This window comes from Lycorma delicatula, chromosome 1 (genome assembly GCF_047948215.1).
Source record: "Lycorma delicatula isolate Av1 chromosome 1, ASM4794821v1, whole genome shotgun sequence".
Lineage (NCBI taxonomy): Eukaryota > Metazoa > Arthropoda > Insecta > Hemiptera > Fulgoridae > Lycorma > Lycorma delicatula.
In genome coordinates this window covers 133,962,559-133,980,501 of record NC_134455.1, presented here as the reverse complement: position 1 = coordinate 133,980,501, position 17,943 = coordinate 133,962,559, and the positions used below count along the sequence as shown (strand labels likewise).

Sequence of the window (17,943 nt, the reverse complement as noted above, 5' to 3'; positions counted from 1 at the left end):
GAGGTGGTAAGGCATTTCCTCGACACGAAAGCATGCAGCTGCCCTTTTTTTTTTTTGCCAAGGCTTGATGAAATGGATGTTGGAGATGTGTGGTTTCAGCAGGATAGAGCCACAGCATACACGGGGCGAACTGTAATGCGTGTTTTTCGGGAAAATTTCTCTGGGCGCCTGATCTCTTTGAAGAGTGATCTTCAGTGGTCTGCGCGTTCACCCGATGTAGCCTTTTGTGACTATTTGTTATGAGGTTATCAAAAATTCCTCGTGTACACCGATTGTTCAAGGACCCTTGCTGAACTGAAGGAGAATATTCGACAAGTAATAGCCAACATATCCCTTGGTCGATCGACGCTTCTGAATTATGGTAAATCAGTGCATCGCCAATGGGAGGCGCCACTTGTTGGATACAATTTTCAAAACGGTGTTAAAGTGAATTTCCAATGTTGTAGCATATGGTGAAGAAATAATTACAACGTTACCTACGAGGTGTGTGAGAAAAGTAATGAGACTGACTTTTTACTTACCAAAGTTTTTATTTTTTTCAAACAACAATATTACCTCCTTCAAAGTAGTTCCCTTGAGCTGCTGTACACCGGCGGAGTCGTTGTTCCCACTCCTGGTAGCAGCGTTGGAAGGCTTCAATTGGTAGGGCTTTTAACTGGTCGGTCAAAGTCTTTTGAATGTTCTGCAGAGTTCCAAAATGACGTCCTTTTAAAACAAGTTTCAATTTTGGGAAAAGGAAAAAGTCACAAGGACTCAAATCAGGTGAATAAGGGGGTTGAAGAACCGTAGGAATGCGTTTTGAGGTCAAACATTCCGTGATGGAAATGGGCGTGTGACACGGGGCATTGTCATGATGAAGCATCCACTTGTCTACAATGTCTGGTCTCACACGAATCACTCTTTTCCTGAGCCTTTCAAGGACACCTTTGTAAAACACTTGGTTGACAGTTTCTCCTGGAGGAACAAATTCTTTATGCACGATACCCCTGCTGTCAAAAAAGCAAATCGGCATGGTTTTGATCGTTGATTTGCTCATTCAACATTTTTTTCGGTCGAGAAGATGACGGAGTGTACCACTCTTCGCTTTGACGCTTTGTTTCAAGATCGTACTCAAATATCCAGGATTCATCACCTGTGACCACACGATTGAAGAATTCTTGGTCATTGTCGATCCTCTCAAGAAGATCAACGCACACGTTTCTTCGATTGTCCTTCTGTTCCGTTGTGAGGTTTTTTGGCACCCATTTCGCATGTTCAAACCGTCTGTCAAAATTTGATGTACGGTGAAAGTGTTTAAATTTAACTGTTCACTCATCATCCTTATTGTTAAACTTCGGTCTGATCTCACTAGAACCTTCACACGCTCAACGTTTTCGTCAGATTTTGAAGTTGATGGTCTCCCTGAGCGAGATTGATCTTCACCGTGTTCTCGGCCTTCCAAAAATGATTTGTGCCAGCGAAAAACTTGTTCTCTTGATATGCAATGTTCCCCATAGGCCCGTTTCAACTTTTCAAAGGTCACACTCGTGGATTACCCAAGTTTAACAAAAAACTTGATTGCACAACGTCGTTCTAAAACCCGACGCTCCATTTTCGTAACACACAACAAAAACACAACTTCACTAATGCCGCTGTCAAAAATAAGGTGTTGGCTGAACGGAGTTGAAACTCGTACTGAGCATGTGGGAGGGGTGAACAAACCGGTCTAGCACAGACCGGTAGACATAGCGTTGCCAGATCACTCGCAATGTTATCAATCTCATTACTTTTCTCACACACCTTGCATAATGTCTTTGTTTTTATTCACCCTTCAAATCAACAAATAATGTTTAGTAATCCGGCAATAGCATAATGTGATGAATAATGAAGCTTCTAAAAATGGTAAAATGGCAGCCTATGCGTGATGCATAGGCTGCTGTTACGTCAAAACAATCTCTAGGAACTAAGAATATAAATGATTCCTGAGCTCGAATAATGTGGAAGGCAATCAGAGCGTGCAAACGAATGGTGCATTAAGAGTGCATTTCCTTTTGCGATAGAAGTGTTACAGTATTCTTATCTGCGTTAACTAAGAGAAGTTGTTTGGTGAGTTCATTGTGAATAGGAAATAAAGTAATGTTGATCTTCCTTTTTCCTTCCTTGTACGAAGTAAAGGATGTATTGTGATCGCGAAAAATTTCGGTTTTCAGATTTAAACGGAAATATCCTTTTTCACCATCCCTGAATTCATTTTGACTAGTTTCGGCGTGACATCTGTATGTATGTACGTATGTATCTCGCATAAATTAAAAACGATTAGCCGTAGGATGTTGACATTTTGGATTTAAAAAGCCCAAAATCCAAACACATTTGGATTTTGGACTTTTTCTTAACTTCAGTAATAAGCTCTCATTGAGAGCTTCTCAATGATATGTCATACGTGGTACTTATTTTCATTGGTTCCAGAGTAATTGCTAAATAAAATTTTAATTAATGAAATATTTTGATTTTGTAAGGGGAATGCACACCGGTTCAAATCAGACTTCATCTCCTTTTTTGTAACTTTTTTTAAATTTAAATATATTGATTTACTAATAATTATTAGACTGTGACAGTAAAAAAAAATTTATGATAAATAATAATTAAATAACAATAAAAAAGAAAAATATGAAAAAATCAGAAATTATCAGTGAAATAAAATTTTATGTACTTTTAAAAATGTGTATGTGTAATTTAATAGGCATTATTACGTATGTGTATATATAATAGATTTGGTGAAAAATCTGATTACTTAATATTAATTGAAAATTAAAATTTAGAATCATATTTTTTTTGGATTTGCTAACTTCTGTTTAATATTATCTACATTAAAGTTAACTACAGAATGACTGGAAAATAGACCGTCACAAGAATAACATATACACTGAGAATACCTTTTTTTTTCCTCCTACATCCACGAGCCGGACATCCAATTAAGTATACTCGGCTCGGGGACGTGTCCTGCCTCTAATCTCCGACGGAAGAAACGAGGCCCGGCTATGCCGTTCTCAGCCCCTCCCCACCGGAGTCCGGGTTTCGGTCTTTCCTTTTGCCAGACTCAAACCGACGGCTCAGGAGCCGAATCATATTAGGGAACCAACACCGCCGGCCGGGTCTCGGTCTTTTCATTAATCCACACCTAACGGAACCCAGGAGTTCCCGCTCCATCACGGGAACCCACACACCAGGGCATGTGAGCCCTCAGGAACGGGGCTGTCCACCCTGCCCTGCTATAAACTAAAACCCTCAGTATCACAGTCGTCTTGCATCATCTTCTTTTATTCTGAGGACTGCTCTTGCAAATATTGCAAAATTATGCCAGTTCCCGGACACAGCCAAGAGCCACTCCGAGAGCTGCTCCGGTCGGGTATGTATCAGTCCTGCATTTATACGATGTTCCTCCCATCGCCTGCACACGAAAATAGTGTGTTCGACATCGTCAACCGCATCGCAATAACAGCAGATGGGTGTCTCTCTCCTCCCAAACCTCTGCAGGTATTGGTCAAACGCACCATATCCCCACATGAGTTGCGTTGTGTGGTAATCTAATTCGCCATGAGAGCGATCTAGCCAAGCACTAGGTCCGGGATAATTCTTCTGGTCCTTGCGGCCACTGCTGAACCCACCCATGCCACCTTCCATTGTTCCCATATTATAGAATTGGCCTCATCTTTGGCTACACCGGACGCCCTTAGTTTTCGCCCTTTGATCTGCAATTTAATCGGGGGTACCGAAGAAAGTACGGACAGTGTATCATACGATAAAGTTTGGTACCCCAAAACTATGCCCAGTAGCGACTTCCTATGAGTGCTAGTTAATTTGCTTCTGTTGCGCTTGACATTAACCGCATCGGCCCATAATGGGGCAGCGTACAACAGAGACAACAAAGTACCTTAGTTGAAACCCTGGAACAATGTGTGTGTGTACACACACATTGGTACCATACATTGGTGTGGAACAGTAAAATCTAAGTATAACATCCACGCTATGAGTATCATGATAGCTAAAAAAAAAAAAAAAAAAAATTACGTACAGAAAATAGAAAGAGATAAGATGAACAGGAAAAATATAACAGAAAAGTTCAATGATCTTTAGAATTAAGCAAATGAATGTGAAAATAAGATTTTTATACCATATTATTTTAAATAAATTAAAACTTCTTATTTTTCTTCCGTTTTATTTATTTTTATTTCTGTTTTAAATTTTAAATGGCCGGATGAAATCAATAATATTTATTGTGATTATACTGATGTAAATTATATATGTTATATCTGCATTCCTTTTCAAAAACGAGCTTCGCATACAAATTATATAACATTATAATAATTTTCTACTTTGATGACAATAAAAACAAAAACAATGCGTACACGTGCAAATACATACAGACAAAAAAATAAACACGTAAATCACTAAGCGGAAGATAAAAAAAATAATTACAAGGGAATATTTTATATGAACCAGTTTACCGGTTTAACTCCAATTTGAAATTTCGTATAATTTGTTTAAATTTTTTTTTCAAAATTTATCCTCTTGAATTCTTTTTTAATAAAATGGAACGTCGATGATTCGGGTTGAACTTTTCAAGGCCACATCCGGATTATTGGAAAATTAATAAATCTGATTTGGACATCAGTAGACTTCTTTGTACGCCTATCAAATTACATTTATTTTTTGTCTTCAGTCATTTGACTGGTTTGATGCAGCTCTCCAAGATTCCCTATCTAGTGCTAGTCAAAATTGAATGTTCAAAATGGATGTATCCCTACATCCTACATCCCTATCAATTTGTTTCACATACTTCAAACGTTGACTGCCTGCACAATTTTTTCCTTCTACCTGTCCCTCCAATATTAAAACGACTATTCCAGGATGCCTTAATATGTAACCTATAAAGCTCTTCTTAGAATTTTTCCAAATTCTTCTTTCTTTATCGATTTGCCGCAACATCTCTTTATTTGTCACTTTATACACCCATCTGATTTTTAACATTCTCCTATAGCACTGCATTTCAAAAGCTTCTAATCTTTTCTTCTCAGGTACTCCGATCGTGCAAATCTCACTTCCATATAAAGCAACACTCCAAACATATACTTTCATAATCTTTTCCTGACATTTAAATTAATTTTTGATGTAAACAAATTATGTTTCTGACTGAAGGCTCGATTCGACTGTGCTATTCGGCATTTTATATCGCTCCTGCTTCGTCCATCTTTAGTAATTCTGCTTCCCAAATAACAAAATTCTTCTATCTCCATAATCTTTTTTCTTCTTATTTTTACATTGAGTGGTCCATTTTCGTTATTTTTACTACATTTCATTACTTTCGTTTTGTTTATTTTCATGTGGTAGTTCTTGCGTAGGACTTCATCCATGCCATTCATTGTTCCTTCTAAATCCTTTTTACTCTCAGATAGAATTACTATATCATCAAAAAATCGGTGCATCTTTATCTTTTCACCTTGTACTGTTACTCCGAATCTGAATTGTTGTTTAACATCATTAACTGTTAGTTCTATGTAAAGATTAAAAAGTAACGGGGATAGTGAACATCCTTGTCGGACTCCCTTTCTTATTATGGCCTCTTTCTTATGTTCTTCAACTATTAAGAACTCCCTCTATGAATCATGAGACCTTGTCGTTGGGAGGGGGCTTGAGTGTCAAGTCATACAGAAAAGCTGGACCGAAGGTGCAACCATATCGGAGAGGTATCTGTTGAGAGCCAGATTAAGGAATGCTTCCTGAAAGAGGGCAGCAGCTCTTTCAGTAGTTGTTAAGGGCGTAGGTTACGACGACTTAAACGGCCATATCAACATCACTCAATCCTCTGAGTACTGCGCAGCTGAAAGCAATGGAAAACTACAGTTGTTTTTTTCCAAGAAAATGTAGCTCTCTGCATTTTTAAAGGTACATAAAATTTTATTTCACTAATAATTTTTGATTTTTTTAAATATATGTATATATTTTATTGTTATTATTGAATTTATTGTAATTTTTTTTACAATTAAACCTTAATAATTATTAATAAATCAATAAGTTAAAAGAAAAAAAAAAAAGAGATGAAGTCGGATTTGAACCGATGTACCTTATTCCCTTTGTAAGATCTAAATATTTCATTAATTAAAATTTTACTTGGCTATACCTCTGGAACCAATGAAAATAAGAATCATTTATGATATATCGTTGAACAACTCTCAATGAAAGCTTGTTACTGCAGTTAAGAAAATGTAAAAATCCAAATATTTTGGATTTTGAGCTTTTTTGATACTTTTGGTCCAGCCGTTGTAATCATAAGGAGGGGGTAAATGTTACAACAGTCCTAAATCCAAAATTTCAACATCCTACGGCTAATCGTTTTTGATTTATGCGAGATATATTCATACGTACAGATGTTACGCCGAAACTACTAAAAATGGATTCAGGGATGGTCAAAATGGATATTTTCGTTGAAATCTGAAAACGGAAATTTTTCGTGATCACAATACTTCGTACAAGGAAGTAAAAAGGGTAATCATATGTACTGGAAATTTCATTTCTAATGTTTAATGAGTATCAGACTTAATAAATAGCCGAAAATATAAAAAAAATAATGAATGTATTTCAATAAAATTATAAAGGTACTCAGAAAATACGTGCAATGTAATTGTTCAGTTTTCGGTCAAGGTCGCACACACAACGTTGTTTGAGATGACGCCATTTTCACAAATTTACCACGAAACCAAACCAACAAGAATTCGAAGCAGCTGATTTTACGCAACCCTCTCGGTAGTTTGTTATATAAGTTAGCAATTAACTTATTAATTTTTGCTTATAAAATTATATTTTACAAGTATAAATTTTACAAAATATGAAATATTCACTTATATTAAACAAAAATTAACCAAAATTACTGTTTACAAGGACGCTTTGTAACAGAAGAAATTCCTAGAACAACGATATTTAGTCATCGTTTGAAGACATTCTTTTTCGTCTTTTTTCAACAAAAAAAATGTAGTTTCAGTTAAAGAGTACAAGATAGTTCATGTAATTGAGGATTAGCACGTGACATTAAAGGATAAATCTGAGTCTGTTACTCTGAGTTATAAGTTTTATAGTAAACAAGTTTGAATTTCTTTAATGGTTTTACGTACTGCTTCTTTATCGACTTCATTGTGATGTAGCAGAAGGCGAGGCCGTGCGACCATTTTAGGTTTCCAACATTAAACTTAGTATTAAACGTTTTGTTTATTCACGTGGATTGTGCGTTTAATGTTTAATGACTGTGACGTTCAGTTTTGGTAGTATATCTATAGACTTAAGAATTATTTTATGTTGTGTATTAGGTATTCTTTTTATGTCATTTCATCGTATTAGAAAACGTTATTTTATATGTTTGACGGAATACTTTCTTAGAGCTATCTCCATGAATTAAGTTTACTTAAAAGTTAAATATAATAATGAAAATATGATATATTTAATGTAAGTTACAATATTACATTATTCAATTTTTGTGAAGTTAATTCAATAAATTAATAAGGAGAACACAATGGATTTTTTACATTGTAATTGTACTATTTTATTGTTCTTGAATATTCTACTCAATTTATTTTCTCATGATTCTTTTTGTCCTGTAATCACTACCCAATCCAGATTATCAGATTCTTTCAGAACAATAATAAAGATGAGATAAATATTTAAAATAAAAAATTACAGAAAAACAATTGCCAAAAAAACCTCTTTAAGATAGTTTAATTAAAGAGGATGCGGGTGACAATTCAGTGTACAGTATAATTAAAAAAAATGTTTTTTAAATTTATCTGAAAATATACGAAGTGTGTGAGAAAAGTAATGAGATTGGTAACATTGCGAGCGATCTGGCATCGCTGTGTCTACCGGTCTGTGCTAGACCGGTTTGTTCATCCCTTCCACATGTTCAGTACGAGTTTCAACTACGTTCAACCAACACATTATTTTTGACCGCGCCGTCAGTGAAGTTGTGTTCTTGTTGTGTGTGTTACGAAAATGGAGCATCGGAATTTAGGGAAACGTTGTGCAATCAAGTTTTGTATTAAACTCGGGGAATCCGTGAGTGTGACTTTTGAAAAGTTGAAACAGGCCTATGAGGAACATTGCTTATCAAGAGCACAAGTTTTCCGCTGGCACAAATTATTTTTGGAAGGCCGAAAACACGTTGAGCGTGTGAGGGTTCTTGTGACATGAGACCGTCGATTAACAATAAGGATAATGAGTGACCAGTTAACATGCGAAAGGTTTGTGCGAAATTGGTGCCGAAAAACCCCACAACGGAACAGGATAATCGAAGAAACGTGTGCGTTGATCTTCGTGAGAGGATCGACAATAACCAAGAATTCTTCAATTGTGTGATCACAGGTGATGAATCCTTGATATTTGAAAGCGAAGAGTGGCACACTCCGTCATCTCCTCGAACGAAAAAATGTCGAATGAACAAATCAAAGATCAAAACCATGCCGATTTTTTTTTTGTCAGTAGGGGTATCGGGCATAAAGAATCTTCAGGACAAACTGTCAACCAAGTGTTTTACAAAGGTGTTCTTGAAATGCTCAGGAAAAGAGTGATTCGCGTGAGACGAGACGTTGCAGACAAATGGATGCTTTATCATGACAATACCCCGTGTCAAAACGACCATTTTCATCACGGAAATTTTGACCTCAAAACGCATTCCTACGAATCCTCAACCCCCGTATTCATCTGATTTGGGTTCTTGTGACTTTTTTCTTTTCCCGAAATAGAAAAATGTCTTAAAAGGACGTTATTTTGGAACTCTGGAGGACATTCAAAAGACCGTGACCAACCAGTTGAAGCCTATCAGCACTGCTACCAGGAATGGGAACAACGACTCCGGCGGTGTATAGCTGCCCAAGGGAACTACTTTGAAGGGGATAATATTGTTTGAAAAAAATAAAAACTTTGGTAAGTAAAACGTCAGTCTCATTACTTTTCTCGGTACTTACGTATTAACGCCACCGCAGCAGAAGTTGCGCTAATGCGCCAATAAAGAGCAATCTACCCTTACGTAAAAATAGTTACTAGTAAATAATACGTAAACATGGAAATATAATTTAACCAAACTTAACCTACGCTCGCTTCGCTCGCTAACCTTGACTAATCAACAGTAATGTTTTGATTAGATAGTAATAAATAATTAATTAGGTTAGGTTCAGCTCTTGATGATTGCGATTGTGTTTTTCTTGTTCCGAGTATTCGTGGTTATTATTGCAGTTTCGTTAATAGTTCTGTTTCTTTTTCGTTTTGTTGTTCGTTTTTAGTTGTTTAATGATGGTTTTAGTAGTTTTAAATGCTAGATGTTTTAAATATTACCCCGAAATTAAAACCGTCAGTCTCATTACTTTTCTCACACACCTCGTATATATTTACACTAGCCGGACGGTCTAGCCAGTATCTAGACCTTTGGGGCGCAGGTCAGCCGGGCAAATTCCTGAGTTAACTTAGTGGCTCCTGGGGCCCTCCTGGGGACAAGAAGCCTACCGCATGGCCGCAGAGCCCGCTTTGCTCGCCATTCAAAATTTTCCAGAGGAACCGGCGCCCTCGACACCTTCGGAGCTTGCTTTGGTCGCCATTACCATCTACCCAGAGGGCTCCAACCCCTGGACCCCGTACTGAACGTTATCCTCATGGTTGTGAAAATAATACTGATAAATAATACCTGATAGTATTCAGGTTTTATAGAAACCTGTAAAAGAAACTGAATTACACAAGATAAATAATAGTAACTATGGTAACTATGGTAAGTACACACACCTTTACGAAAAATTCATAACTTATTTCTTTACCATGGTGACGGAATTATAATAATGAAGTAAAATGATTAATCTATATTTTCCTTAATGAATATCTTATATATTTTTAATACTTTAACTTTTTAACTGGAGCTAGGGCCTCGGTCGATAGCTTAAAATTTTCCCTCAGATAACACGAATGTATCCTGCAAATTTAAAAGTAATCGGTCGGTCGGTTCTTGCGTGATGTGATAACAAACAATATATATATATATATATATATATATATATATATATATATATATATACATTTTCGAATAACCGTGATCTGTTAGATCGAGAGTGTACCTGATGCGTGCAAAAGTTAGTTTTCAATTTACTAACAAATACTACGTTTGAATTTGGAAAATCGGACGATTGTTTACAAAGATATTATAACAGCACCCCATTGCACCTCCTAAAACAGCGACCCAGGGACACCCCGTTTACCAGTTGGTGATGATTGGTCTAGCCTCCCACGAGGTGCTCGCATATCTCTTCACCCTAGCCTCACACAGTCAGTCCCCACGGGAAGGCTATTATTGTTAAACAGAGATTTTTTTAAATTTATTTATTATTTTATTTAACGTAAATTTAGTTATATTATTTTTGTAATATTATTCATTACTTGATTTCAATCATTCGATTCAAACACAGATAACACAGTAATAGGGGCTCATAGTTCACAGTTCATTAATTCAATTCATTGAAATTTGTGCTTCAACCGACAAATCTCCACTACTGCATAATATACTTTTTCCGAGATGAAATATATCTATAAACCTTTTAGTTATGGCAAGAAACATGCTAAAAATTTGTTTACGATTGATAGAGTGATAGAGTAGTTTTTTGTTTATCCCGAACAAAAACCCTGTTTCTCTTTATATATGTATATATTACCACGGGAGCAACGATGTGAGCTGGCGCACAGTGTAGTGATACGCTGATACAAGCATCATTCCCACCGCGTAGTTCTCCCACCATTGCAGCGCTGCTGCCCCACCACTCTCAGGCTTTAATAAAAAAAGCGTGCACGAGAGTGAAAATCCAATTTAGTCTTCTCGTCGACCAGCACCTGGAGAAGACTAAGAAGAAAACGAAGAAGATAAAAAAGCTCCCTGGCCGGCTCAACGTGGGACCTCCTGGCGGATGCCAACATCCCCGCCGGAGCAGCAGGTCTGGCCGGCCCGCCGAGGGAGATGCTGGGCACGGACGCTACCACCCCGCTCCAGCTCCAGCTCGCCGGGCATCAATCGCCCTGGCCGACGGACTTAGCAGCAGGAGCCGGCCCAGCGTGGGATCGCTCGAGGAGAACCGCCTCGACCGCGCCAGCGGACGACCGACGCCGACCCGACACTGCGGGGGTCTGGAGGCCACCGTTGCCACGCTGTAGTGGGGACCCAACTGCCGCTGAGGGAAAGCCCGGTGGAACTTCAATGGACGAGCCGCAACTCTCCTACTTCGCCGTAGACCAGCTTCCGGACCCAACAGTTGTTCTCAGAGCTAACGCAAAAAACGGTATTTTTCAGGGCCACCACAAGGTTATGAATTATGAGCCGTCGAAGCCATTCGATAAAAACAGCCCTTAACAGGGCTACCATAAGGTTAGTAATTACAACGAGCTATCGAAGCCAATCGACAACAATATATATATAAATTATTACTTATCTTATTTAAACATTCTTAATTGTAAATAATTTTGTAAACAGATCATGTTTTTTTTAATTTAAAGTGTAATATAAATAAATTATACTTTTGTGTGTGTGTGTGTGTGTATGTATGTATATATATATATATATATAATACAGAATGTTTCTAAAATGGTATGCTGGCTATACTTTTTCGGATTCTACTTGTAAAACTAAACAAAAAATATCCGTAGGAAAAATGGCGATTTCTCCTTCGTTCTCCTACTGTCCGCCATTTTGTTATTTTTATAAAATTTACTTCTTAAGTTCGGAGAGACGAATCACATTAATATTTGGTAAGTGTCTTGGTAATAAAGTTTTAAAATTAGCAAAATATCCGGACTTAAGTACCTTCGCATATTACAAAGCGGCGGCCATGTTTATTTTTCAATCCGTTATATCTCCGTAAATATTAGTTTTATCAAAATTTATATTATTTTATTAAATATTAAGCCTTTTATTTTGTACAAAATGACAGTTTATTTTTTAAAATCGGTTATTAAATAGCCGAGTTATGACACAAATTGATGTTGTCATTTTGTTTCTGTTTTCATGTCCTCCAGTTTACGTTGAATTTGAATAAATATTAATTCCAGTAAAGTAAATTAGTACCAAATTAAGTAATAATTTTCTCACAATAATAAACCTAATAATTAAAAAAAATAAAACAACTACATGTGATAATCTTATGTTAATTGTTGTAGAACATTAGGTATACTTTTTTAAAATAAACAATTAGCAATTGTTAAAAGTTATAAGAGATGCTCAATGTGTCCATCAATAGAGATTACATACGTCTTTTCTGAGAGATTGTCTTAACCGTTCAAAATTTCCAGTATTCCTAATTTCTTGAAATCCATTTTGGATCGTTTTAAGCAGAACTTCAATATTGAGTATTGGAGATGAATAAACAATATATTTCAAACGGCCTCAGAGGTAGAAGTCAAAAGGGTTTAAATCAGGTGATCGGGCAGGCCAAGGCACTGGCCCCCCGCGGCCTATACATTTTTTTAAACTTTCATGCAGGAAATCTGATACCAACTGGACTGAGATGTACTGGAGCTACATCGTGGTGAAACCACATATTTCCTCTTAATTGTAGAGGTTCCAAAAATGTGGAAGATGTCGGCAAATGAGCAAGATAATTTTCTCCATCTAAATGATTTAGTAGAATGACAAAACCCAAAAGATAGTCATTCAAAATACCTGCCCATATGTCCAGGAAAGCTTTGTTGATGGTTACTTTGGAAGGTACCATGCGGATTTTCGTCGCTTCAGATCCGTTGGTTGTGATAGTTTTGAGTACCATTTCTGTTGAAAGAAGCACATTGTTAACAAGATAATAGTCGCTGTGTAAAATTATTCCTAAGGGAAAAATTAATATCAATTTTATTATTATGTAATGTTAAATTTTATTGTGAGAAAATGATTATTTAATCTGATACTAATTTACAATATTAGAATGAAATAAAAACAATTAATATTTAATCAATCTGAACTTATAGTGGAAGACACGAAAACAAACACAAAATTACAACATCAATTTTCTGCCTTAACTCGGCTATTTGTTAACCAATTTATAAAAATAGAATGTCATTTTGTTCAAAATTTTAGCAAATAACATACATTTTGATAAAATTTTTTTTTATGGAGATATAACGGATTGAAAAATAAAAATGGCAGCCATTTTGTAATTTGTGAAAGTATTTAAGTCCTGACTTTTTGATAATTTTACAACTTTATTACAAAGATGCTTACAAAATATTAATGTGATTTCTCTATCTGAAGTTGAGATATAAATTTTTATATAATTATATATATATATATATATATATATATATATATATATATATATATATAAATTATTGTTTATCTTATTTAAACATTTTTAGTTGTAAATAGCTTTGTAAACAGATCATGTTTTTTTTTTTTTTTATTAAAAGTGTAATATACATGAAAGTTTATACTATCTACTTTTTTCGTAAGATTACGTGAATGTATAAAGTTAACAATAATAATACAGCATTCTCCTTTCCTTACTCTCTCTAAACGTTTCTGTTCACTTTTACTTTCTCTGTTTCAGAGTTAAGTAGAATTGTAAAAGGGTGGTGTAGTGGAGAGAGAAAATTGTGAAAGCACAATCGACCGAGCTTAGCGTCCGGTCATTCATTCACTCACTCAGTTCAGTTTGTTTTACTGCTTGTGTTACGTTACATTTTTTTTTTATACTGAGGGACGTAAGCGTCAAACTTCCGTTAGAAGGTGTGCACGTACACATGTTACTACCGTTCTTTTTTTTTCTTTAAAGAAGAATACTGTTTGTTTAGAACATTATTACGTATCGTGTTTTATATGATAATTTCAATCATGAAATTATTTTATTTAATTATTTTAATTACTGCACAGAATTAAAAATTATTTTCAAAATAGTTAATATTTTTTTTTATCTTATTTTTTTTACAATTTATTTATTTTTTAATTTCTTCTTCAGGGTTTGTTTTTGTATATAAATGAAGAATATTTATTTTAAAAAAATACCCGTTTGAAGAAAATATTTTTTCCTTTCCCGTCTAGTGCTATAGATTTAGAAGGGAAAGTATTATAATCTGTCCAATTTGTGCATATGCGGTTTTCACCGGATCTTGATGTTTTGACACCTAAAGAGCCCAAAAAAACCTGATTGTATTTTCTCGCATGTTCGTATGTACATGTGTTCGTTCGTTGTCGCCCTCTAAATCACCTTACATCAATAGAACTACTGGACCGATTTTGACCAAACTTTGTCAGAATGCATTTGTTTTTCATTTAAAAGTTTTTCTATACGCGAATCTATGATAGAAACACGCAAAAGCAAATTGAAATAGGTTCTACCAAATTCATATCTCACAAAATATTCGAACTGAGAAATGTTGGCCGCATCTGTTGATTCACGAAATTGAATAATAAAAAATTCAGCTGCTGAATTATCTGATCACAAACATCGACAGCCATGTCATTGATACTGTGTCGTTAGAAAATGGAATTTTTTTCAAAGTTTTTGCTTCTTTCACTTCTATTAAAGCACTGATCATCTCAATTGCAACAGGTCAATATAAGGTTTTCTAGGATTGTATGGCGTTTGGACATCTTAGCTACTTTTAATGCTACGAGATGAGATATTTCAAATGTACTTTAATCAGTGTAACTTGATCTACAAATAGAAGCTTGCTGATTTCTGAAGTATGTAATTTTCTGTCGAAAAATTCCAAGGGTTTGCTTTTATGATACGGATTTTTAGATTCCAAATGTGGAATTTATTTTGATGCCTTCATTCTTTGACAAGAAAACAAACAACATACTGTGGCTTTCTATCCGATTGGATTAAACCAATTAAATAACTGTCACTGAACAATCTTGTCTTTTGACGTGAAATGTCTTCAAAATCACACAACGGGTACCAGATCAGAAATATTTAGAGAAACGAAACGATTTATATCATCCTGCCTTAATAACTCCCTAATTATTAGTCTTAGGGACGTAAATGCGGTGTCATTTTATAATTTACATGGTCAACTTACCAATACCACTTTTGAGTTTTCGTCACTGGCGATCGGGTTGGCCCTTGCCAACCCGATCTGCGAAGATCGGCGATCTGCGCTGTGCTTTCTCCTTAGGAAGCACAGCGCAGATCGCCCTAAACTGGTGCTCTCCCTCATTTCAGTTCAGTGTAGCTCACGACTTAGACGTGATAGCGCAGTGATTTGTGTGTTTAAATTTTGTTAAGATAGATCGATTTAAGCAATAATAAATGTATTTTTAACAATGTTTACGTGTAAAAAATTAAAGTAAACTTGTAAAAAAGTATAAAAATTCAATATGCAACCTCAGCACACGCAAATCCAGCCGGAAATATAAATTACGCATATTGTAGGAAAGGGAGATTATGGGCCACGCACAGGTACCCCAATATCCGGTTCCGAGTGAGGGAGACTGTTTTGAGAGCGTCGCAAAGCTGGCACAGCGCGCTCAGTGAACGACGCCGACGGCGCAAGCACCTTATGTTTCTTACTTCTCATATCACAGACCGATGTGTTCGACGACAACAAAAACTTCTCATATCACAGACCGATGTGTTCGACGACAACAAAATTGTCGTCAAATATTAATCGAAATTTTATCACCTATCATTTAGTGTCTGTTTTATGTTAAAATTAAATTTAGTACGCAGTCGATGTCTCGTTTTTATTTCAATTCAATACACTAAAAGTGACTCAGGGATATACAGACCGAACAATTTATCTGTATAGTTGGTCAAACCAAGGAACTAAAATTTCCCATTGAATACTTTCAGTTTTGTTAAATAAAATACGAACGAATTAACTAATTACAGAGGTGGATCGCCTATTATATTAATAAAAAAAAAACGTTGTTTTTGTTGTTATCATTGAATTATTACTTATTGTCATTTTTTTTTACAATCAGTGATTAATAATTATTAATAAATCAATATATTTAAAATTTAAAAAAAGTTAAAAAAAAGAAATGAAGTCTGATTCGAACCGATGTCTTTCACTTGTAAGATTCAAATATTTCACTAATTAATATTTTATTTGACTATAACTGGAACTAATGAAAATAACTATACTTATGATATATTGTTAAAAACCTCTCGACGAGAGTTTATTACTGCAGTTAAAAAAAAGTTAAAAAATCCAAATTTTCTTTAATTTTGGGCTTTTTTGAACATTTTTGGTCAAGTCGATTACATTCAAAAGGGGAGGTGCACAACTAGATGTTACAACAGTCCTAAATCCAAAATTTCAACATCCTACGGCTAATGGTTTTTTATTTATGCGAGATATATACGTATGTACGTACAGACGTCACGCCGAAACGAGCAAAATGGATTCAGGTAAGGTCAAAATGGTTTTCATTTTCGTTGAAATCTGAAAACCGAAATTTTTTGCGAACACAATGCTTCCTTCACTTCGTACAAAGAAGTAAAAAAATTAAATTTGATTCAAAATAGCGGATCCAAGATGGCGGCGGGGAAAAATAAAAATACCATTATAATGCAGATTTTTTGAAACTATGTAGAACCCCATTTCTTTCTGCCTTCACATTCATCTCAGATATGAAGTATAATGTTGTTTCCATACTTTTTTATCACCAGGTATAAACACTAAAGAGAAAAGAACGCGTAAGAATTAGATTATAGTTACTAGTAATATATGCTTTACAAATGATTAGAGTATTCAAATTATGACGTGTTATATCAACATATGCTTACTTATAACGTAATTTTCAGATACGTATATGCCACCTGAATCGTCAATTACATCTAAGTAATTCTTTATATAGTATGATACGGTTAATGAATATTAAACATAATAAATCGTGTTATGCAACTTATGTGTGTGTGTGTATGTATATATATATATATATATGTGTGTGTGTGTGTGTGTGTGTGTATATATATTTTTTTTTTAATAGAACGGTGATTGTCCTGTCTCATGGCTATACCATGCATAAAAAAAATTCAACAAACCACATGTGTTAAATACTAAATATTTCTGTTTCTACACAGAAAGTTTCTAAGATAATGGGCTGGCTATACTTTTTCAGATTCTACTTGTAAAACTAAAAAAAAAATCCCCTCGGAAAAATGGCAATTTCTCCTTCGTTCTCCCCCTGTCTGCCATTTTGTTGTTTTTATATAAAAATTTATATTTCAAGTTCGGATAGACGAATCGATTAATATTTGGTAAGCGTCTTGGAATGGAATGCAAAGTTGGCAGGAGTCTATTACTCCCTACTTTATCGCAGAACCTGGACAGAGTCCCTTGCTGCTGGATCATTCTAATCGGGCTTGTTTTTAAAAGGGTTATTTTTTAATCTCGGATCTAATTTTTCAAGTTTTGTCTATTATTATTTTAGTGAATTTAAGACGGATTTAATTGCATTCCAATCCGTTGTTAAACCAGCGTTATCGAACCCATTTCATGGGCCGACCGCGGAAGGCTAGGCTTATATAGCCTGTCCTCCCGACGTAATTCCCCTTCAGACCGTCCACTGAAGTCCTTTCGGTGCTAACTCTTTAATAGGCTAGCAGGAATACGCCACAACGGGGCACTAGCTATAAGGAGAGAGCAATGCGTCCCCTTTTCCGGAGGAGTCGCAATTGCTGGGATATTTTGTCTTACTGTAAGTTTTTTTTTTAAATTTAGACCGCGTTTTTGTTTTATGCGCGACTTACCGTGTTTGACGTCTTCAAACTATATAACTCGCGAAAACTTTTCACTCGCGACCCCGGAAACGCGTCTGACGCACTATTCCGTTTATGGCTCATGCGATATGGAGGCCCCTAAGCCTGGTTTGTCGATTTTCGGCTACCGCACCGCACCATCACGGTGGTTCGTCCAGTACGGCGTGAGGCCGCTTCCTTACAACTGTCGGAGTTGGGT

At 35.6% G+C, this 17,943-nt stretch overlaps 1 protein-coding gene across 7 annotated transcripts in view; it reads right to left on the bottom strand.

Annotated features, from left to right (window-relative positions):
• The window catches only part of LOC142322441 (17-beta-hydroxysteroid dehydrogenase 13-like), a 164,718-nt gene that overhangs the window by 65,397 nt on the left and 81,378 nt on the right, over window positions 1-17,943 (bottom strand). The window lies entirely within an intron of this gene.